The sequence below is a fragment of the Galeopterus variegatus genome, unplaced genomic scaffold, assembly GCF_000696425.1.
Source record: "Galeopterus variegatus unplaced genomic scaffold, G_variegatus-3.0.2 Scaffold4681, whole genome shotgun sequence".
In the NCBI taxonomy this organism is placed as follows: Eukaryota; Metazoa; Chordata; class Mammalia; order Dermoptera; family Cynocephalidae; genus Galeopterus; species Galeopterus variegatus.
Genome location: NW_007730792.1, coordinates 92,428 through 117,048, shown reverse-complemented (window position 1 = coordinate 117,048; position 24,621 = coordinate 92,428). Strand labels below are relative to the sequence as shown.

Here is a 24,621-nt window from a genome sequence, read left to right as displayed (position 1 = left end):
TTTCCTCCCTCCAAATATAACTTAATTTTGCTTTAAAGCAATTTTTCATAAAGCTCATTTTTAAAAATTTATTTATTTATTTATTTATTTATTTATTTTACATATTTTACATATTTTAAATATTTTACTTATTTATTTATTTTTTTAATTTTAACTTCTTAATATACATTGTTGTTGATTTTCCTGACCCTTTACCAGTTCCTCTTTCCTCCCTCCAAATATAACTTAATTTTGCTTTATACAAATAAGTGAGAACATGTGGTATTTCTCTTTCTGTGTCTGACTTGTTTCACTTAATATAACTTTCTCTAAGTCCATCCACATTGTTGCAAATGGTAGTATTTCGTTCCTTTTTATAGCAGAGTAGTTTTCCATTGTGTAGATATACCACAGTTTCCTTATCTACTCATCAGATGATGGACATTTGGGCGGGTTCCAACTCTTGGCTATTGTAAATAGAGCTGCAATAAACACTGGAGTACAGGTATCCCTTCAGCATGATGATTTCCACTCCTCTGGGTATATTCCAAACAGTGGAATAGCTGGGTCATGTGGTAAATCTATTTGTAATTGTTTGAGGAACCAAAATATCATTTTCCATAAAGGCTGCACCATTTTGTAGTCCCACCAACAGTGTATGAGAGTTCCTTTTTCTTGGCAACCTCACCAGAATCTATCATTCACAGTCTTTTGCATATTAGCCATCCTAACTGGGGTGAGATGGTATCTCAGTGTGGTTTTGATTTGCATTTCCCGAATGCTTAGTGATGTTGAGAATTTTTTCATGTGTCTGTTGGCCATTCATATATCTTCCTTTGAGAAATGCCAATATAGCTCATTTGCCCATGTTTTAACTGGGTTACATGTTTTTTTTGCAGTAAAGTTGTTTGAGTTCCGTGTATATTCTGGATATTAATCCTTTGTCAGATGTATATCTTGCAAATATTTTCTCCCACTCTGCTGGTTGTCTTTTTCCTCCGTTGTTTCTTTTGCTGTGCAGAAGCTTTTTAGTTTGATATGATCCCATTTGTTTATTTTTCCTTTAGTTGCCTGTGCTTTTGGGGTCCTGTTCATGAAGTCTGTACCCACTCTTACTTACTGGAGTGTTTTCCCCTATGTTTTCTTTAAGGAGTTTTATTGTTTCAGGATGTATATTTAATTCTTTAATCCATTTTGAGTTGATTTTGGTATATGGTGAAAGGTACAGGTCTAGTTTCATTCTCCTACATATGAATATCCAGGTTTCCCAGCAGCAAGTGTTGAAAAGACAATCTCTTCCCCAGTATGTAGATTTGCTACCTTTGACAAAGATCAGATGGCTGCAGGCATATGGATTGATTTCTGGTTTCTCTATTCTATTCCATTGATCTGTGTGTCTATTTTTATGCCAGTACCATGCTGTTTTGGCTATTATAGCTTTGTAATATAGTATAAAGTCAGGTAGTGTTCTGCCTCCAGCTTTATTTGTTTTGCTCAGGATTGCTTTGGCTATGCATGATCTTTTGTTGTTCCATATAAATGTCTGGATAGCTTTTTCTATCTCAGTGAAAAATGTCATTGGAATTTTGATGGTGATTGCATTGAATCTGTAGATCATTTTGGGTAATATGGACATTTTCACAATGTTAATTCTTCTAATCCAAGAGCATAGGATATCTTTCCATCTTCTTCTGTCCTCTTTAATTTCTCTCAACAGTGGTTTGTAGTTCTCTTCACAGAGATTTTTCACATCCTTGGTCAGCTTTATTCCTAAATATTTTATTCTCTTTTGTGTCTATTGTAAATGGGCTAGTTTTCTTGATTCCTTTTTCTGCATGTTCACTGTTAGAGTATAGAAATGCCACTGATTTTTTTGTGTTGATTTTGTATGCTGCAACTTTTCTGAAATCATTTATCAATGCTAGGAGTATTTTTATAGAGACTTTAGGCTGTTCAATAACAGGGTCATCTCATCCGCAAAAAGGGACAGTTTGACTTCATCCTTTCCAATCTGGTTGCCATTTATTTCCTTTTCTTCTCTGATTGCTCTGGCTAGTACTTCCAACACTATGTTGAATAGGAGTGGTGAGAGAGGGCATCCTTGTCTAGTTACCGTTCAGGATGATATTGGCAGTGGGTTTATCGTACTTGGCTTTAATTATGTTGAAATACTTTCCATCTATACCTAACTTGTAGAGAGTCTTTATCATGAAAGAATGTTGAATTTTGTCAAATGCTTTTTCAGCATCTATTGAGATGATCATATGGTTTTTATCTTTGCTTTTATTGATGTGGTGTATCACATCTATTGATTTGCATATGTTGAACCAACTTTGCATCCCTGGGATGAATCCCACTTGATTGTGGTGCATAATTTTGTGTATGTGTTGCTGTACTCTGTTAGCTAGTATTTTATTGAGGATTTGTGCATCTATATTCATCAAGGATATTGGCCTGTAGTTTTCTATTTTTGATGCATATTTGTCTGGTTGGTATCAGGGTGATGTTTGCCTCACAGAATGTGTTTGGGAGAATGGCCTCTGTTTCAATCTTTTGGAACAGTTTATAGAGAATTGGTATCAGTTCCTCTTTGAAGGTTAAGTCGAACTCTGCAGTGAACCAGTCTTGTCCTGGGCTTTTCTTTGTTGGGAGCCTTCTGATAACAGCTTCAATCTCTTTTATTGTTGTTGGTCTGTTCAGATTTAATGTATCCTCTTGCCACAGTTTTGGTAGTTTGTGTGTGTCCAGAAATTTATCCATTTCCTACAGATTTTCAAATTTGTTGGCATATAGTTGTTTATAGTAGTCTCTAATGATTTCTTTTATTTCTGAGGTGTCATTTGTAATATCACCTTTTTCATTTCTAATTTTTGTTATTTGGGCCTTCTCTCTTCGTACTTCATCTTGCTAAAGGTTTGTCGATTTTATTTATCTTTTCAAAAAACCATCTTTTTGTTTCATTGATCTTTTGTATTGTTTTGGAGGTTTCTATTTCATTTAGTTCTGCTCTGATCTTAATTATTTCTTTCTGTCTACTAACTTTAGGTTGGGATTGTTCTTGTTTTTCTAGTTCTTTAAGGTGAAGTGTTAGGTTATTTATTTGCCATCTTTCCCTTCTTCTGAAATAAGCATTTAATGCAATAAATTTCCTCCTTAAAACTGCTTTTGCAGTATCCCACAGGTTTTGGTATGATGTGTCATTATTTTCATTAGTTTCAATAAATTTTTGATTTCCTGTTTAATTTCTTCTTGGAACCATATATCATTAAGTAGAATGTTGTTTAATTTTCATGTGTTTGTATAGTTTTCAGAGGTTTGTTTATTATTGATTTTTAATTTTAATCCACTGTAGTCTGAAAAAATACATGGGATTATTCCAACTTTTTTGAATTTGTTCAGACTTGATTTGTGACCTAACATGTGGTCTATCCTGGAGAATGTTCCATGTGCTGATGAGAAGAATGAATATTCTGAGATTGTTGGATAGAATGTTCTGTAGATATCTGCCAAGTCCAATAAGCCTAAAGTATTGTTCAGATCTTGTGTTTCTCTATTGATTTTTTGCCTAGATGATCTGCCCAATGAAGAGAGTGGGGTGTGCAGGTCCCCTGCTATTATGGCGTTAGTGTCTATCTCTTTCTTTAGATCTAATAGTGTTTGCTGCGTAAATCTGGCTGCTCTGACACTGGGTGCATATACATTTATGATTGTTATGTCTTCTTAATGGATAGATCCTTTTATCATTATATTGTGACCTTCTTTATTTCTCTTTATGGTTTTTGCTTTAAAGTCTATTTTATCTGATATAAGAATAGCTACTCCAGCTTGTTTTTCATTTCTATTTGCATGATATATCTTTCTCCATCCTTTCACTCTTAGTCGATGTGTGTCTTTACAGGTCAAGTGAGTCTCTTGAAGACAGCATATTGTTGGGTCCATCTTTTTAATGCAGTCAGTCAGTCTGTGTCTTTTGAATGGGGAATTTAATCTCTTTACATTTAGCATTATTACTGAAAGGTGTTGATTTGCTCCTAGTATTTTACTGATTTTTGTTTAGATGTCTTAAGTACCTTTTGTTCCTTTCTTTCTAATTTTCTGTTTGTCTTGTGTATTTGTTGGTTTCTTGGGGTGATAGATATACTATTTTTTTTCTCTTTTGTTAGCATTTTTGTTTTGCTGGTAGGTATTGTTCTTTCTTGAGTATTCATGTCAGTGATGGTTATTTTTGTGGTATCAAACCCAGTACTTCCTCGAGAATTTCTTGTAGGGCTGGTCGTTTGATAGTGAACTCCTGCAGTTTTTATTTGTTGGAGAAATATACTATTTGTCCTTCATTTGGAAGGATAAACTTGCTGGGTAAAGTATTCTTGGCTGGCAATTTTTGTCCTTTAGTGTTTTTGAATATATCATCCCATTCTTTTCTGGACTTTAGGGTTTCTGATGAAAAATCTAATGTTATTTTGATTGGGGCTCCCTTATAGATGACTTGACACTTCCCTCTTGCAGCTTTTAAGATTCTCTCTTTGTCTTTGAGTTCTGCCAGTTTGATTATCACATGTCTTGGAGAGGACCTTTTTGGGTTGAATATATTTAGGGATCTTTGGGCCTCCTGAATCTGGAGATCTGTGACTTTCCCTATACCTGGGAAGTTTTCTGCTATTATTTCATTGAATATGTTTCAAATGCCATTTCCTGTTTCTCCTCTTCTGGAATACCCATGATTCGGATATTTGAGCACTTAAGGTTGTTTATTGTGTCTCTTAGGTTTTCCTCAATTTTTAAAATTCTTTTTTATGGTCTGCCTGTGTTAATTTAAACAGCCTGTCTTCAAGGTCAGAAATTCTCTTTTCTGCTTGTTCAAGTCTGCTGGTTAAACTCTCTATTGTGTTTTTTATTTCACTGAATGAATCCTTCAGCTCCACAAGCTCAGCTACATTCTTTTTCAAGGCATTGATTTCTTTGTACATTTCTTCTTTCAGATCCATTATATTTTTTCTCATTTCATTGTGTTGTCCGAGTTTTCTTGTATCTCATTTAGTTTCCTTAGAATTATTACTCTAACTTTCTTGTCTGCCATTTCAAAGACTTCCTGTTCTATAACACTTATGAGTTACTATTTTCCTTTGGTGGCAATATACTTTCTTGATTTTTCATATTTCTATTATCTTTCCTTTGGTGTTTTGTCATTGTGGCCAATGGTATCACAGTCCACTTGTTTCACCCTGATGTCTGGCTTGGATCCTGAAGGGACTGCCACTTCTGGGTAGCAGGAACTAGCCTGGGCTGGGGTTCCCACTGTGTCTGCCTGTTCTGGGACAGCTGGCTCGGGGTGTGGGGGTCCCGAGCCTCTTAAGTCTTTCCTGGCAGTGGGGACCTGCCTGGGACAGATGTCCCACCCTGCCTGCTTTCTCTGGGATGGCTGGCTCTGGGTGTGGGGGTCCCAAGGCTCTTATATCTCTCCCAGCAGTGGAGACCAGCCTGAACCGGATGTTCCACCCCACCTGCCTTCTCCAGGATGGCTGGCTTGGGGTGTGGGAACCCCGATGCTCTTAAGTCTTTCCTGGCAGCAGGGATCGGCCTGGGCCAGAGGTCCAGCCCCACCTGTCTTCTCCAGCATGGCTGGCTCAGAGAGTGGGGTCCCCTGAGCCTCTTAAGTCTCTCCTGGTGGCAGGAACCGGCCTGGGCCAGAAGTCCCACCCCACCTGCCTTCTGCAGCCCAGCAAGCTTGGGGTGTATGGGCCCAGAAGCTCTAAAGTCTCTCTACACAGTGGGGAGCAACCTGAACCGGGGTCCCGCAGTGTGCGGCTCCCACCCACTCTGGCACAGATCTCAGGTCCTCCATCACTGCTCCTCAAGAGCTGCAAATTGGTCATTCTGTGGGAGAGAGAGACACCAGGAACCAGCTACTCTGCCATCTTGACCAGAACCTTTCTTCAGCAGTTGTAGAAACTCACTTCCTCCAGTTATTAGAGTCAGCTTATAATCACCTTCCAAAGGCAATGTTAAGGTAGACTTTGAAAAAAAAATAAGACTGGGAAAAAAGTGACTAAATAGGAATACAGTTGTTTATTATATTATTTTTTCATACTCTCCTGAACATTTTAAATTTCTCAGACATAAAAAAAAGAAAAAATAATCAAATTTTGCCTTACTTAAATTATCTCTATCAAAAAAACAAAAATAAGAAACTGGTGACTCACTAGTACACCACCATGACCACAAAGAAACATTGCTCTGGCAGGCCCACAGCGAATGCTTGCACAGACATGCATTGATGTTGGCACGTTCACAAAGCAATACTAACACACGCGCTCACACACACACACACAGACACACACTCCATCGCTCAGAAATCTCACACGTAAAGAAGTTCCACTGCAGAGAGGCACAACCATCCAACATAAAACTCGGCACACAGAATAATCAGGGGCCCAGGAATGCATCTGTCACTGAACAGCTAGTTCATGCCACTTCAGAGAGCTTTTTAAGAATTGTATTTAAAGACTACTTACAGATGAAATGTGACACATCCCACCCAGCATTTCACTTAAAGGTGAAGAATGTCTTTCTGAAAATCACTGAGCCAGGTGTTCTGAAGAAAGAAATCCCACTTCTCTACAGCATGACGATGCCATGGCTAAGAGCCAGGCAGAACCAGTACCCAACATGTAAAACAGGAGAAAGCCAAGATGGAGAGAAAAGGAGAACAGACTCATGCTCCTAGGGTACTTATATTTTCCCCACAACAGTCCTTTCTAGAAGTTGCTCATACATCTCTCCAAAAAACATTGTAAAGGGTTTGACCTCCACAGCCTGAGGCAGCCTAGATAGTGGAATCAGATGGATGCACATTCAAATCCCAGACCTTCCACTTTCTAGCTGTGTAATGCTGTGCAAATTGTGCAACCACCCTGAGCCCTGCCTTTCACATGTGTAAATGTGGAGGGAAGACCCACCTCCCAAGGATATGGTGACAGTTAAATGAGCTGAGCCATGTTTATCTCCTGACTTGTAAATAGGCATTGCATATTGGCTCCCCTTTCCTCTCAATGGGAAAGAGATAATGAATAATTAAGCCCAAATTCTCAAGACATTAAAAAGTAGCACCACAGATGTATTAAAACAGGCAGCTTATATACCCCCGTCCTTCCCCAACTATAGAAAGACTGGACATCTTCAGATTAGTGTACAGTAATAAGTGCTAATTGGGTGTTTGGGTTGTACTGGGCCCTGTGCTAAACTCTCTACATATTTCATGCCATTTACAATAATTGTTATTATTATTATTTTATAGATCTTGAAGTCAGTTAATCCAAGTTTTTGCTGCTATTAAATGAGAAATCTTGAAATTAAACTCACTTTGTGTGACTCCAGAATCTACATGCCTAACCACTGAGCAAACCACTGCTCCATCATTATTAAAGGCAAACAAGGAAGGAAATTCTAGAAGCACTCTTAGGGAAAATTGTGTCAATAGAGTCTTTCAAGTCAACATGCTGTTTTCCTTAAGTGCACACCAAACTCTGTTTCTTACTGTTCAAGCTCTAAAACTAAGTGTCTTACAGACTTGGTTAGAATTTATCTTGGCCAAAGTGAATTCTTGGGAGTTAATAGCTGCAGTCTGATGTTGAGCTGCACTTGCTATATCACTTAGGAAAATACAGTCAATATCAGCTTGCAGAGCTTCCAATCGATCAAGCCAGAAAAAGATATTTACTTTATATCTGCTCATTTTCTTTGCCAAATAGAAAAGCAATTACCTGCTCCAGAACAAAATACAACAGCTGCTTGGACACAACACACATAAGAAGAAATGATTTTAATCAGAAACCAGAAATCAAAATTATAAACTTAGCATACTGAATGAATAATAGGAAGGAATTACCAACCCAGGAAGTTTCCATTAATTGCTATTCTTGGGAAGACAAAAATAAATTGAGAAAGCTTAAATCAATTAATAGGTAGGGATAAACGGCAGAGTTTCTCCCTTCCTTGGGCTAAAAGAAACAAATGTACCCTCAAGGTCCCTGTTAACTCTTTTTAAGGTATAAAAGTTCTACAAAGCTATGAAACTACAAAGCTACAAAAATGGGTAAAGAAGCTTTCATATAAGAGATCATCTTAACAAACAGAATATACTGAGCTTTCACAAATATGCAGGATTCAATTATGGTAAAAATCTCAGAACTACCACTTTGTCATTCTCAAAAATAACAGTATCAAATGGTTTGAATTTTCTAATTTACACACTTAAATAGTATGTTCCATCTGGCCTTATGATCAGACTTTCCTACAGAGGAATCTCATCCAGCTGAGCTTACCACTGTACTGTTGCCTTTCATCTACATGAGCCAAAGTCCCTTGTCATCATTCCCAAGTTCCTCCATGACAAGGACTCCTGCCTACCTTCCCACTAGTCATGTCCTGAGCTGCTTGTATCTGCACGTACTCATGCACTCACACACACTGTGCAGTTGCATAGTTCTGTGCCTTTGCTCAGGCTATGCTTTCTGCCATGAGAGACTGTCCCACCTTTACTCAGCTCATGGTCTCATCAAATTAGGCTCAGCTGGAGCCAAACTTCCCAGCTGGCTAAGATAACCTCTCTTGAGTATCCCATAATTCTGTGTACATACTTCTATCATTATACTTGCCACTATCAGTGAAATTATCTCTTAATTGCATGACTTCCCCACCAAAATATAAGCTAAATCATGCTGGGCCAATCAGAGTCTCATTTTTGAGAATGTGGATAGAACTGGGAGGCTGCATGAAACTGGAATTGAGGCAACTCTACCCTCTACAAATTAAAAGCCAGTCTTAAAAAGAGAAAAAGGAAACAACATGGATTTTTTAAAAAAAGCAAAAGAGAGACCATGAAGCACTGAAGTGGCAAAAAAATAAATGTTTTGACCTTGCCATTTCCAGGGCACAGAAATTAGCCTCAATATACATCCTTGGATGATGTTAGATTCTAGTGTATCCTTCCAATAAATACCCCTAGTTGCTTAAAACAAGTTTTTAAAAAGTTTTGTCCTTTGCAAGCATATGATCCCTGAGACGCTTGTATTCAATAAGTGTTTAATAATGTTTATTAGTCAAATGAATCAATGAACTGCCATTTAAGAATCAGCAGGAGTCAGTTTGCAAATGCACAGCTTTGACTATGTCTGTGATGGTTGAGAGCAAAATATGTTTAATCTTTTTTAAATATTGACATTTTCCATCAATATATTTCACCTAAGTTCCAAAAACTTAGGTAGCCAAGAATCCAGGATAAAAAAGGAAAAGAGAAAAATGACAGAATGCCCACTAGCAAAATTTCCTCCACAGTCTGTCTGGTCACTTATGAGAGCCCCTCATTATGGTATCTTATTTTAGGATCAGCTCCCAACTCCCACACAACTTGCGACTACACACATGCCAAGGGGAAAAGGGACAGTACAGTTTCATAAGAGTTTGAAGAAAACAGACCTTAGAGAGAGTATCAAATGATACAACACCATGCACTCTGTCTCCCCTGCATCATTTCACGGATAAGAAAAACCACGATTCTGGGAGGTAAAGTAACTGGCCCAAGGGCCACAGCAAATCAGAATCCAAGTAGAACCCAGTTCTTCCACTGGCCAGGTTCCTTGCTCTACCCCACCACACTACCTCTCATTTCTTTATCTCCAGCACAACCAAGCAAATAGCTATTCTCTTTCAAAAAAAAAAAAAAAATCTAAGCAGCGACACTCCATTATTCAGGTTTTTCATAAACAGCAGTGAGAGACAATAATGAGTTTTTTGTTCAAGATATTCTGTCCTCTCAGTCATCAACCTTTATCACACTTGTATTTTAGTACCAAATCTGAACTTAACTGAAAAGTTTCCCTGTCCTTTGCAGCTCTAAAGAAGGGAGAAACAAATTGCATTTGGGATAAATGCACAATCTCTCCCTGACTTTGCCTGGCAATCCAAACTGCAGTTTTATAATTAAAGAGACTACTTTTTTTTTTAGGTCAAAGCTTTTTTTCATCATAATTGCAGTATGTATCATCATTCCTTTCCAAAGTCACACTCCTTTCACTGTCACAAACAAAAATTACTTAAGAAAGACAAATGCAAAGTATTAACTTTTTTTTTTAGGTCAAAGCTTTTTTTCATCATAATTGCAGTATGTATCATCATTCCTTACCAAAGTCACACTCCTTTCACTGTCACAAACAAAAATTACTTAAGAAAGACAAATGCAAAGTATTAAAAAAAAAATCTATGATAAAGACTTAACTGTCAGGAACAAAAATCTCTACCACTCAAACACTAAAATATATTGATTATCATTAGGGACCTAGGGCATGTCTAACTCTTAACATAAGAACCAAATATTATTCCAACTCTAGCTGGTTGTTTGGATATGGTCGTTTTATTGTTTTTCCAAACTATGATATATTAATTGCCTTCATCCTCTAAAAATCCATACTTACGTTCAATTTAAACATTTTACCAATACTTTTATAGGTTAAATCGTTACGAGCAATTCTTTAATGCCAGGCTTCTCACAGAGACTGTAGCTTAGGGTGATTTCATATTCGGTATGCATTTCCAGCTTATATAAAAAGTAATATAAAGATCATGGTTTGAATAATATGAGTAGTATTAAAAATTCATAAATCTACAACATAAAATACATCTTCCTATATGGTTATAAGGTCATCTAAGAAAACTAGTAAATTAAGTCTTTATTATTTGATTTTCAACCTAATGATTTGTTTATTAAAGTGATGTTTCATTCAATAGTAATTCTAAATACATCAAAAATTTTCAATTAAAAAGAAAGTTAATCTCAGAAACTAAGAATAATTCCAAGGCTGTCTTTTGAGACATCATCTAATGAGGACAACATTCATCATTTAAGAATGAAATGTTACCACGGGCATTTTATTTTCCTGCTAAACTTTGATGAACTTTCCATCATTGCTATAAGAATGTTTTTCTTTTATAATCTATTTCCCTCTAAAATACTGTATGCTCATAAGTAGAAATTAACCAAATATGATAAACAAGTCAAACCAAGACTATACAACTTTCCTTCATAAATACAGCAAAGAAAAGGTGAATGCGGTAAAAAGGAGCTTTCTAAACAATAATTCTTCCGTGTTGGCTTTGACATAAAATATACATTGGGGTGTAAATCCTATTACCATTTATGAAAGCCATAATTAAAAGCTATTTTAAGCTCTTTTCTTGTATTAACTCATTTGTTTTTCACAATAATCTCGTGGGGTAGGTACTAGTATTACTGTCCTTTTACAAGTGAGGAAACTGAGAAACAGAGTTTAAACAATTTGCAAATAATCATATACCTGGTAAGCAGTGGAGCAGAATCAGAACCCAGGCACTGTGGTATGAGTCCGTGCTCTTTACTGCTATGTACACTGCATACCTTTTGTAAGAATTAAAATTGTAAGCTGTATGTAAAACTTGTGACATGGTTCCTGGCCATTGGTAAGTGCTACAGTGGTACCATAATGTTAATTGTGATGAAAATCTTGATTATGATGCTTGCTTCTAATTTATAAGAGAATTTTCAAAAATCATTTGTACTTTCATAATTCTGTTTTCCTTCTGCTGGACAAAATGTTCCTCCAAAGTCTCCTAGAATTTTTTTTTTAATGTTTCTTTTAAGCATGTGTATCTTTAAGATTCTATCACACTGAATCTACAATACAGAGTGCCAGATCATTTTCAGAGTATAAACTGGAAAGCCCACCAAATTATCTGAAACCACAATGATCTACTACCTGGCACAGAATAATGTTCTCATGAAAGAATTATTTATATATCCCCTGAATGTTTACAATGTTAGGATGAACTGATACTGCTTTTATTACAATCACTCCACAACCTCTCAGCTGGCTACATTAAAAAAGAGAAAGGGAAAAAAATTAAATTGAACGATAGTAGCATTAACTAAAAGAGCAAATAAATCAGCAGCAAACTCCCTACAACATCCTAAGGGCTTATCTGCATGCTGCAAAAGAAGAGAGAGCTGTTTGGTGGCCTTGAAGTCACAGCTGCCACCTTTGTGACCACATGGGCCAGAAGTTGAATATTCCATGTGGTGTCTGTTGAGCTCATGGAAAAGCATGAGAACTGAGATCCTCTCCCAAGAGCCTATTGTGACAGTGACAGAATTGCATGCCAACCAGAAATGCCTACATTCTGATAGTGTTCTCTTTCAACATATGTCCCTGTGCATCCAGTTGGAAAGCAGACGCCTAAGCTTGATTGCTCTACACTGAGAAAGGAAAGAACTTATCATTCACTGACTGAAATTCACAGGGGATCAAAGATTGCCAAGAATCAGTACCCAATCAGACTAAGGAGAATGAACCAGGGACTGCCAGCAGTTAGAAACAACTGCTATACATAAATTAAAAGGAATTTTGCCTCCTTAGCATGTGATTTATTTGGAAGAAGCTTTTAGTGCTAACTTCTGAATGAAGCCAAGAAATACTTTATTGAAATGATCCATTTTAGTGCTGAGCTCAGTTCAAGAAGCAAAACTGATTTCAATAAGCTTTCAGATGAACTCATCAAGGTAACTCCTGCTTTATCACATACTCTGGGTCTGGTGCAGAAGGAATAACATCACTCTCAACAAATGGCTAGAAAATAGTAAAAAGAAAAAAAAAACCTCTCTTTAATTTCTCTGTCCACAAAAGAATATACTTTTCTGGTAGGTTCCATATTTAAGAAAAGCTATTTTAAAAGAACTTGTAAAACCAGCTTAGGTAAACCAACCCACCAAAGAACATTAATGGCACACACTAATGACACTATCCCAATAAATACAGTTCATAATTAAGAAGCTTCATAATACTAATACAGTTTATTTTTGAAAATAATATTTTTACGTAATTTTTTATTTTTGAAAATAAATTTTCCATTTCTATCACCCCTATAGAAAAATACCACCATTTTTGTTCACCCTTCCCAGTAAACTATTTCCTTCTCCATAGGAGGATAACTGCCTGCAGTAATCACCCACGTGTCTCTCCAGTGCCTTAACATTTACTAAGCATGCCCGCTGCCCAGTAACACCAACAGGTACAAAATAAAGATCTTTAATAGAAATGGTAGGAAATAATCTAGCAAAAGCTATGATCAATTCACTATATTTAAAAGAAATTGAAAAACTATGAAAAAGCTCAGGGTGCTTATGGGACAAAAATCAGGAAATGATATCATTTGGATGCTGTGTCCAAATGAAAGGACCCTGAGTATAAACAGTTATAAAGTTCTTTGATAATAAATTACTTTCATTATGCTAGTTAGTTTGGTCAATATCATTATATAATTCAGCCTGAAAGTTTTTGCTTTCTTTGGTCCACCAACATCATGCTCCTACCTCTTCCAAATAAGTCACAGTGATCCGGATGCAGCCATCTAAAAACTACATCTAGAGACTGAAGTATTTATACCATCAAAGAGAGATAATTCCAGAGCAAAATGTGGCCCAGCTCATCTTTAAACAAAGCAAAGGAAGTGAGGACAAAACTATCAGCAGCCTATTAAAGAATATGCAGAGTCTCTTTAAAATAAGATATTGGTTAATATCTACGTTCATGAGGTGGTTTGTGTTCTTAACACACGTTCATCATTGAGGTTTACATTTTCATTAAGAGATTTTAAAGTGGGAGATGGGAAATTTACTAAATAAATATGAACCCACAAACTTTGCTTTTAACTGTTGGATGTATTTTCTGTGTAGACCCATTAGTTAATTCCACATCCCTTTCATTCAGTCATTTCGTCTTTGAAAGCAGCTGCTGAATGAGACTGAAAATGGCTCATTTGAGATCAGTCAATGGGAAAGGTATATAAAGATGGGAGGTAGGAAAAGAGAACCCAGTTATTATCCATCAATAATACAGGATTTCAACACAGGTTTTTTCTGTCACCTGCAAATCTCACTTCACTAGCTCACTAGGTTTCTCTCAAAGCTGGTACGAAGCTGTTAATAATGATCTGAAACACATCTGCCCTATTCATAGGATTATATGTGTAGCATAAAAGTTAAAAATCCTACCTCAGGATTAATTTGCACAGCATTTCTTACTTTGAGGGGAAAGAGTGCAATGGAAGGTCTACAGAAATAAAGCATTAAAATGATACTTAAAAGATCAGTTACCCATTTAATCAGTGAAGGTCAAAATACTGATATGGCCCAAGTCCCCTGAATTTAATTACCTTACAGTTTCACTTTAGAGCCAAACCGTTCTCTAGTCCTAAACCTGTCTTAATTTCTTGATTTGCATGCCTATATGCGAGGTATTTACAGGAGAAACTTTTTTTTTGTCCTTTTTGAGACCTGCCGCACAGCGCTCAGCCAGTGAGCGCACCGGCCATCCCTATATAGGATCCGAACCCGCAGCGGGAGCGCTTCTGCGCTCCCAGCGCCGCACTCTCCCGAGTGCGCCACAGGCTCGGCCCTACAGGAGAAACTTTTAAGATCCACTGAAATGAAAATCTAACCACTGTCTCACCCACGAAACTAGAAACTGAGCTCATTTTAAGTAAAAATATCATGATCATCATCCAGCTAAATTCCATAAGGGCAGGGATTTTTTATTTCACTGCCATATTCCCAGCATCAAAAGGAGTGCCCGGCACACAGTAGCTGCTCAGTAAATATTGTTAAATGAATGAATGATCCATAATAGATCCTGCAGAGTAGAAAAGAGGAAAATCCAAGAATTTATTGAGCCAAGAACTGCCTTCAAGTTACTATCATTTAAATATGAAAGCAATCAAGTATATATGAGAATGACCATAAATACATATATGTATATATATGTGTGTGTTTATATATGTATGTATGTATATGCGAGGGTACTTCAAGCAGTTCATGGAAAGATTCGTATCATCCTTTAATTCTATTTTTCCACAAACTTTTTGAAGTACCCTCATATATTTAGAATGAAGATAAGATTTCATTTAGAATTCACTGAGCTTTCTAATGTGAATGAATTTGATGTACCTGATAGTGTATGTCCAAATTTTTTTGTCAGCCTCATACCAATGCACACAATACATGCTAACAAAGTCTCAAAGTTGAACCAAAAAATAAAAAAAATAAAAACCCACACTAACTCACTCCCTGCCTGCATAGTGGAGTTTCACCATTTTCACAGTGCATCCTGGTACTCAGAAACCCAGACAGGAATGACATTCACAATGCTGCACTAACAGTGATGATGCTGCTGGCTACCCTGTGCCGGGTGGCTGCTGTGCGCCAGGCACCGATTCCATGCCTATTCTATGCACTACTGCTTTTAGCCCTGACAACCAATCTGCAAGCTATGGGCTACTATTATTTCCCCCTTTTAGAGATGAGAAAACTGAGGCTCAAAGAGGTAAAATAAGTTGTCCAGGATCAAGTAAGTGATGGACCCATGATTTAAACACTGTGTCTGCAGAGTCAGAGATCTTAAGAACTAAGGGGCCAGCCCGGTGGCGCACTGCTACAGTGCACTGCTTGGGAGCGCGGCGGTGCTCCCACCGAGGGTTCGGATCCCACATACAGACCGGCCGCTCACTGGCTGAGCGAGGTGCGGGCGCAACACCAAGGGTTGCGATCCTGTTGCCGGTCCCGGTCCGGTACGGGCGTGACACTGAGGGTTGCGATCTGTTGCCGGTCACGAAAAAAGACAAAAAAAAAAAAGAGATCTTAAGAACTAAGATAACATTGCCTCTTTCAATTTTTATTTGCTTTACCCAGTTGCCTTATGACAAGCCTACATGGCATAGTTTTCAAGAATAATTTTAATATTAATCAAATTTGTGCTCCAATATATAATACCTTCTTTTCCAAAGACAGGAAATATACAACAATGTTCCTTTCCAAGGAGGGAAAACAGTCCTTGCCCACAAACACATTAACTTAGTAAGAAGCTGACCCAGTTCCAGCTGTGCTGTCCAATGCTCTCCAATTATCACTCTTTCTAAAACAGTCTGTGTTTGGAATTAAAAAAACAAAAGGTAACCTACAAAAGCATGTCATCTAACTAACCACTCTGTATTGAAGCACAAGAATCTTTCTACCCCCTGGGAGTTCAATAGGGAGGCCAGCTCCACACAGAATGATACAACTGTCCTGCCCCCTTCCTAAAGCCAAGTCCTCACCCAGGACTCTGGATTTTACAACACAGTAAATGGGCAAAGCACAGGTTTAGGAGTCAAATAGTCTAGGTTCTAATCCTGACCCCACCACTTACTATGTGAACTTGGGTAAGATTTTTTTTAACCTCTAAGATCTTCAGGGGCTGGCTCCTCCTCTCAGTCAGGACACCTTCCCTGACCAAACCATATGGATCCCCCCAAGCTAACCCATCACTCCATCACATCCTGCTTTACTCTCTTCTTAGCACTTACATTGTTCATTCATTGTTGATTATTTACTGTTTGTCTTCCTCTGCTAGAAGGAAAGCTCCACGAGAGCAAGGACCTTGTCTTCCTTATCTACCAGGACATTCCTGGTGCCTAGAACATGCCTGGCACATGTCAGACATTCAATAGATGGTTACTGATGAATCAATCAATCAATCAATCAATGGGGCTAGATCCAGAAAAACAGGCAAAGGTGAGAATAAATAGAAACAAAGACCTTGAAAAGAGGGATTTTTAAGAGATGACACACGTGCACACAGACACACACACACAAAAAATAAGGAACTACACAGAAAAATAAGAATAGCAAATCTGAAGTGGTAAAGTGCTAATACTATGAGTAGAATTTCCATATGTTAAAATGATTTGGGGAGGCCATGAGGCTGATGTAGCTCCAACACCCTCCAACAAACCAAACCCCACTTTAGTATAAATCGTAAAATGAAATTCATGCTTTACCAGTCAGAAGCCACCAACTAACCTGTAACCAGGGACTTCCCATAGGACTGATCCAAATAAGGCTACTACTGCTCCACTTCAACCAATCAAATATTGTCTTTGCTCTGCTGCTCCATTCACACTATAAATGCCTTCCCCTGGTGGAGCCCCAGACCACCTGCGGTCTGGAGCTGCCTGATGATTCATTAATCACTGTCTGCTCAAAATGCTCTTTCAAATTTTAATATGCCTAAGTTCATCATTTAACACATATTTGCTAAATTTTGACTTGCCCATAGCTTGAGCTATTTTAGAGGCAACCTAATTTAGTAAGCATACCTGTGCTGACGAGTCTAAGTTAATTTTCATGGCTAGGTCGAAATATTTTTTAAAAAAAAGAAAGAAAGAAAGATCCCACGATGTACTACAGATTTTCCTGCAACCTCAAAAACATTTCTGGGAGAAAGAGTTCCTTGGGTTTCCTCTCATACTTGTGCTGTAATAAGTTCAGATCAAACACAAAGAGCAGGGAGAGAAGGGTGGGATGGGGGTTGAGTGCTCTCCTCCCCTAGAAAGTGGAGGGCGCCTGTCTTCTGATGCCTGAGGCTTTGCAGACCCGCAGCTCATCACCTTGCTTGCAAATAAGGGCAGACAGCAGGGCTTCCACTTGCTTCCTCTAGATACTCCTTTCTTAACTAATCTCATATAGGGAAGGAAGGGAGAGAACAAGGAGAGAGGGAGTGAGCAAGGAGCTGACCCTGCACGTCACGTCTCCAGGCATCGCGGGCTGCACCAAGTGATGGTGGACAGCGCACAGGCACACGAACCAAGAACCCCAGCCCAGTACCTCATCAGGGACCTCACAGCTCGCGGGGACATCGGGAATCCACTGCTCTTGGGTTCTTGTGGCAGTGGGGAGTGGCAGCCACCCCAAGCTCCTCTGTGAGAAAACCGCTGCTGCTTCCCGTTCTCCCGATGGGGGCTCGTGGGCTGCTGTGCGCTGTGCGGATGGAGGGCCCCGTTGCTCCTGATTGCACATGGAATTGAGGGAAAACAAAGTCAAAGAGAAAGACAAGACTTGCAACAAGAAGAGCAGTACCCGCCCCACCTGCAAGGCCTCCTGCCAGGAAGCAAGTATTCTCAAGGCTTGAGCCCTTCTGTTTCTGATATTTACCGCCATATGTTTAAAATCACATAACATAACTAGATTACTATTTGTTTCTTTCAATGTTAGAGCTTATTGTATTGACTTCCTACTGTAGAAGATAGACTCAGTCTCTCTTAAGTGGTCACCAACACACACACACACACACACACACACACACTCTCTCTCTCTCTTTCTCTCTCTCTTCTTTACCCCTCATCCTCCAAATACATTTCTCTCATACACACACACACACACACACACACACTCTCTCTCTCTCTCTCTCTCTCTCTCTCTCTTTCTCTCTCTCTTCTTTACCCCTCATCCTCCAAATATTTGGCTGAAGTGGTATCCAGGATTTACATTAGTATGATTTTGCAAAATATTGTTCATAGCTGAGCCGTCCAACGTACTCTGATTAGATTTTTCTGTCGCAAATCCTTTAAGATATAATTCATAACCACTAGATGGCTGTAAATTAAAAAGTCTGATACTACCAAGTGACGGCAGAATGTGAAACAAAGGAGATTCTCATTCACTGCTACAAATGCAATGTCTCAGGAAGTAACACAGTCAACACGAGTCTACCCTCCGTCCCCACAGCTCCGCTTCTATGCTTATGCCCAAGAGAAACCTTCATGTATTTGCACAAGAACATATGCACAAAAATTTCACTGCAGTGTAGTTTATAACAGCAAAAATGTGGAAATAACTTAAATTCTAAATTAGAAGAATGGATAAATTATGATAATTAAATACTATGCAGCAGTTAAAACAAATGAAATGTAGCTACATGTATCAACACTGACTTATCTCAAAAGCCCAATGTTAAATTTTTTAAAACAGCAAGTAATATCATTCATGTAAAGTTTGAAAATATGTAAAATAATGCTATTTGATATTCACTGGTATATACATACGAAGTAATGCCCTAGGAAAAAAACCATAGAAATGAAAAGTGCCAAATTCAGAATTATGGTTACCTCTAGAGAGAGAGGGTAGGGACTGGGGTCAGGGTATGTTACTTTCTACATGTTGAAAATTATATGCTAATTAAAAAAAAAAGAAAGTTAGCTTTCAGGAGCTGATCTTTCACTGAAAACGTTTCCTCCCAAAGGTGATGTTGAATAAAAGAAATCCCACTCCATTCATGTGGCCCAATCTTAAAATTTAGGAATAAATTGCTTTTCTTGTAGGGAAGTGTTTCCAATATTTGTTTCTATTACTGTTTCTTTCCTGCTGCCTGAATTATACACTGAAAGATCTCAAGGACCACCTAGTGCTAAAACAGTAATTCTAAATTAGCAGATAAAGTGGGGAGTGGGAGGTAGACAGATCCTTAAGAGTTTGTGCAAACCTGTGCGTGTGTGTGTGTGCATTATTCTGGGGACACAACTTTGTGAAATTCTCAAAGGGGTCCATGACCCCTCAAACACTCAGAACCCCTGAGCTGGTTGGTATAACTGTCTCCTCTGCCTCCCTGTCCCGAGATCCTTCCATGGTGGCAGTGTACTCAGGGGTAAGCCTGTGGTTCCAGAGCCACACAGACATGGGTCCAAATCCTGGCTCCACTGGGGATGGGTGACTGTGGGGAGGTTACTTTCTGTGCCTCTGTGTTTTCTCCTCTGTAAAATGAAGAGAACGGCTGTTGTGAGCAAGCGGCATGGCAAAGCACCTAGCACATGGCCAGCACTGAACAGATATTAACCGTGTTTGCCCAGGGTCTCACTGTTACATGCTCTGGGTTCCTTTCTACCACTTTTCACAACTGGAATCAATTACTCACGTAATTATTTATGTAATATCTGTCTCCCCCAATATCCGATATGCTCTCTGGGGAAGGAACCTTATCTGTCTTGTTCTTGGCCAGGCACTGAATGAATATGTGTTGAATGAGCGGATAAAAGGATGAAAACAGGAATGACTGGCTCCACTTATGGAGCTGCTGGGTGTGAGGACTAAAAGTTTCTAAAAAAAATAAATAAATAAAAAATAACCCAGACTCTGAGCTGTGTGACTTCCAAGCTACAGATCAGCAGTATTATCCCTTCCATAGAACTTCTAGCAGTTTAGTATGAAGGTAAAGAAAGACTATTAAAGGAAGAAAAGAGAATTATTAGCTTTGAAAAAAGCCTGGATCAACATCGACTAGATGAAGAGGGGAGAAAGGAGTGTAGGCAACAATGGGCTGGAGAGTCTCAAGGACAGAGGAGATGTGACTTCAATGGTGACATCAAAATAGCTCTGGACCGGCCCACAGGAGAGAACACAGCTGCAGTCATTTGTCATATCTATCTGCTGGCAGTGAGGCAAGGCAGGGAAAAGTTAGCAGGTAGAGACAAGGTGGATGCAAGAGGAAAGTGGGAAGCAAGAGGGGTTTATAGGTTGTTCTCTAAAAAGGAAAGCAGGCAATGTAATTACTCCCATCTGTTGCAAGGACACAGAGAAAGGCATCCTCACATAAGCCAAGGGGAGGTCTCCTGGCATGAGCGTGAGTCAAAGTGATAACTGGGCTCCTGCTTTTACCACCTCTGAGATTTCCAGAGAGCAACAGAGCACTGAACTCTATTTAAATTACTTCCAAGTATCACATTCCCAGGCAGGAGGGTGATCAGAATCTCATGATTCATCTCAGTTAGTTGCCACTCCATAGCACTCCTCTTATCTTTATATCAAGAAGTATAAAGAGGTAGGAAATGGGATGAAAAGGCAGGAATTTTTTTTAAAAAGATAAAATTCATCATCTGACAAGGTAGTATAATAAATCAATCACATGTTTAAAAAGTTCAAAGTAAGGGCCTTATAATGACCAAAAAATGGGGTCTCCATGTAAAATTGTTAGTAATTATAGATTTGATAGAAGAAGAAAATTATAGTATGTGCTTGAACTTTTAATATGCCTTAATTATCCTTATCATCCATAATCCACAGAATAAAACGAATGTACCCTAATTTTTAAAAATGAAAATGGACTACTAAATAAGCTTGTTCTTTAATTGAATATGAATTGAAAGTATTCAATAGTATGTGCTTGAACTTTTAATATGCCTTAATTATCCTTATCATCCATAATCCACAGAATCAAACGAATGTACCCTAATTTTTAAAAATGAAAATGGACTACTAAATAAGCTTGTTCTTTAATTGAATATGACGTGAAAGTATTCCTGTATGGTTTAGACTGGCTCTTTGTGGAGTTCCAATAGACACCTCCTAAACTCTCCGGCAACAGCATCATTACTAGAGCAAGCAAACAGGCTCCAGCGCTCTTTGATGGATAACACTCATTTGAATGCATGGAGTCAAAGAAAGCTGTTAAAAACTGTTAAACAGTTTGCAACCACTTCTCTGTGTGAATCAAGATTTTCTCAGTAGTATGCAACCCAAACAAACCAGCAATATCAACTTGGAATTGACACAGATAACTTTCAATTCCAAATTCTGGGCTCACAAAAACTTTACAGTCCTCATTGAATTTTTAAAAAGTGTAAAGAGTTTGAACATATATAATGCATTTATCTTAATGAAATAAGCCGTGCTTATTACATTACGGTCTAAAGTGAGATTACATTTAAGAAAATGTAATTTGAGTAATTCCCTGCCCACACAATTCTTGATATAAAAACTGTAAATGACTTACGCTTTATCCTGCTTGTGGGAGAGGGAAAAGAGGTCATAAACCAAGCACACTCCAAACACTGTGATGCCCGTCTCCTTCACCAGCATCGCGCAGGTCCCCAGAAACAAACTGAGCAGCAGGAAGAAGGGAGAAGCCGTGGGAGGGAAACACTCCCCAACACAGCACTGATCCAGACTCCTGAAAAACAAGTGGGAGCTACTTCTAATCTAAAAAAAGATGTGGGCCACTGAGAAATAACACGTTGTAAATAGAAGATCTATTAGCAACTTAACTCTCTTCTAACCTAATTATTCAGTACATGAACAAGATTGAGCTTCAAGAGTATACATCATAGAATTACTTAAAATTACTAAAATAGAAAAAGTAAATGCCCCAAAATGCTAAATTTCGTACTTGAACTGTGGTACAGTATATACAAATTATGATAAAATATGGTATGCATTTAAAATGCTACCATAGATCTATTTACTGACACGAAAAGATGTTTAAGTGAATACATTTTAAGTGAATAATACAGGTTACTAAACAATATACATGAGCCTGGAGCCAGATTCTCTGGGTTCAAGTCACAGCTCTGAAGTTAACGAAGAGGGTAATATGGGGCAAGTGACTTTGCCTCTCTGTGCTTCTTCTGTGTGAAATGGGATTAGTGTCGTAAAGAGGATTAAATAAATGACTTATTAAATATCAAGTGTTTATCATCATCATTATGATTTAGTGAAGTGTTTTTATATACCTCTGTACACAAAACAAAGAAGTCAGCGGATACATAAACCAAAATATAAAGAGCATTTATGTCTGTGATAAATATTTTGACATTTTTCTTTTCTTTTGGCTAATCTATGTTTTTAAATTTATTTTCCATGAGCATGAGTAAGTTCATTTTTTCTCAGTTTTATTTCCAACAGGGATTTTCAAAAACTCCAGTGCTGTAGTCTTTCTTTTACCTTACAAAACTGAATTGGCCTCATACCGAGAAACATCACTGTTCCCTTCAGAAGGTGTCACAGCCATGGCTTCCACTTTTTGAAGTGAAGGCCAGTATTTGTGTAGTTGTGATGTCTCCTCCTTATTATTATGTCTTAGAACAATCGCATAAAATTATATGCAAAATTTGCTGTAGATATGCACTTTTCTGTGAAGTTGTTCTATAGCTTACATATCTAAAAGTGAGAATGGCATGCACAACCAACCTGTAATAATATCACTCCTTAGCATACAGATGCAGATATGCTGCAGGCCTAATCATGTTCAACCACACAGAAAAAGCCTCAGAGAACAAGCTTAAACTGAAGAGCAATTATTAATTCTGTTCTAACACTAGAGCAAACAGGAAACAATTAATTGTTAAATTGGGGCTATATTTTAATTCACAACTCCATTTCATATGATTAATGAGGCAGGGGCCACAAAGCCGGGATCGGAAGACTGATATACACTAAGAAATGGCTTTGCCCTTTAAAACAAAACAAAACTTTGTAATACTTAACTCATTACATTCTTGATTCAAGGTCTAAATTGGTTTATAACAAGGTTTCTCAATCTCAACACTAGTGGTATTTTTCTGCCAGATAATTTGTTGTTGTAGGGGCTGCTCTTGCCTTTTAGGATGTTTATTTAGCAGCAACCTTGGCCTCCACCCAGTAGATGCCAGTAGCACCTCTTCAGTGGTGACAAAAACATTTCCAGACACTGCCAAAAATCTCCTGGAGGAAGAGGGGTGGTGGTAGTAGTGGTTAGGGTAGGGAGCGAAGTAGCTCCTCATTAAGAACCACTGCTTTAGAATAGTGTTCCTCAAATAGTCACAGGGCTTTGTAAGATTATGGGTCCGTGCACTGATCCAAAGACCAAGGTTCACAAATCTTTAACCAGGTATCTCTCCACAAAATAGGCCAACATGTTAACCAGCCCCCTTTTTCCGGGTCATGCTCTGAGCCCTCAGCCACCATTCACATTCTATTTTAACCCACCTGCCCCTTTCCCTCTGTGGATATCTCACAACTCAGGTGAGAATCTGATCACTTTGGGAGTAAAGATGCAACATAATGGGAAATTACTTTATTGCTTTTCAGTTTCCCAAAGCAAAGAACTTCTGTATTGTGATGAAGGAAAACTACAGTTGAAAAATACTACTTTCTATTTTGCCCTATTATTTTAAGCTCTGAGTTACTTTCACGAAGATAGCAAAGAGGAAAAATATTAGGACCAAAATGAAAAGGAGAAATTAAACAAACAAATCCTAGGCAAATAGAAGAGAGCATTGCACCCAGTATATTTTGGCTCAGAGCTAAGATTTCAAATTCCATTCTCAGTCAGAAACTACAAGTAACAGGAACTAAGAAGCAAGAGCCTGGGTCCCCAGCACTGGAAAAGCAGTCTCTTTAAAATGGTATCATATGGTTCAGAATGGAGCTGGAACAGAGAGCAGCCCAGCATTGGGTAAGGAGAAGGTTTCCAACCCCCGGTCCCTGGGAAGCTCGCTGAGCATTTCACAGCTCAGAAGCTTCCACCTCTCTCACGCAGAAGCTCACAGTCTACACCCATGACATGGTTGTAATCACAGATCAGGGCACTCTTAGGCATTACATACCTATTGTAGGAGAGAAAGGCCAACAGAAACAGCAGACATGCTAACACGTCGGCTCTGCCAACAATCCCAGCCACCTAGGAAGTTTAAAAGAATAAAAAATAAAAACCTCAGAAAATTACTTTCAGAAAACTATTAGACAAATGTATTTGGTTTTAGATGAATGAAAGGTATAACAAAATAGAAGACATATTGTTATTCAAATTCTGATATATGACTACCTCTGATTATCGCATATGAGTATATTTAACAATAAGTTTACAGCAGAAAAAGAGGAAGGAAGGGGCAAGATTTTCATTTTTAACTTTATTTCTAATCTCTCTTCTATGGAGGATCAAGTCACAGCATCAAATCACTTGTTGATTTATTTTTTAAAATTTTGAGCAGCAATTGAAT

General features: G+C 38.2%; 1 long non-coding RNA gene across 1 annotated transcript; it reads right to left on the bottom strand.

Moving 5' to 3' along the window:
• Positions 1-17,705: 17,705 nt before the first annotated feature.
• On the bottom strand, positions 17,706-24,302 carry LOC103603574. Its single transcript, XR_551628.1, has 3 exons — positions 24,229-24,302; positions 21,639-21,815; positions 17,706-17,881 (listed from the first exon to the last, which is right to left on the bottom strand). It is a non-coding gene; the product is annotated as an uncharacterized LOC103603574 (long non-coding RNA).
• Between the last annotated feature and the right edge of the window lie 319 nt (positions 24,303-24,621).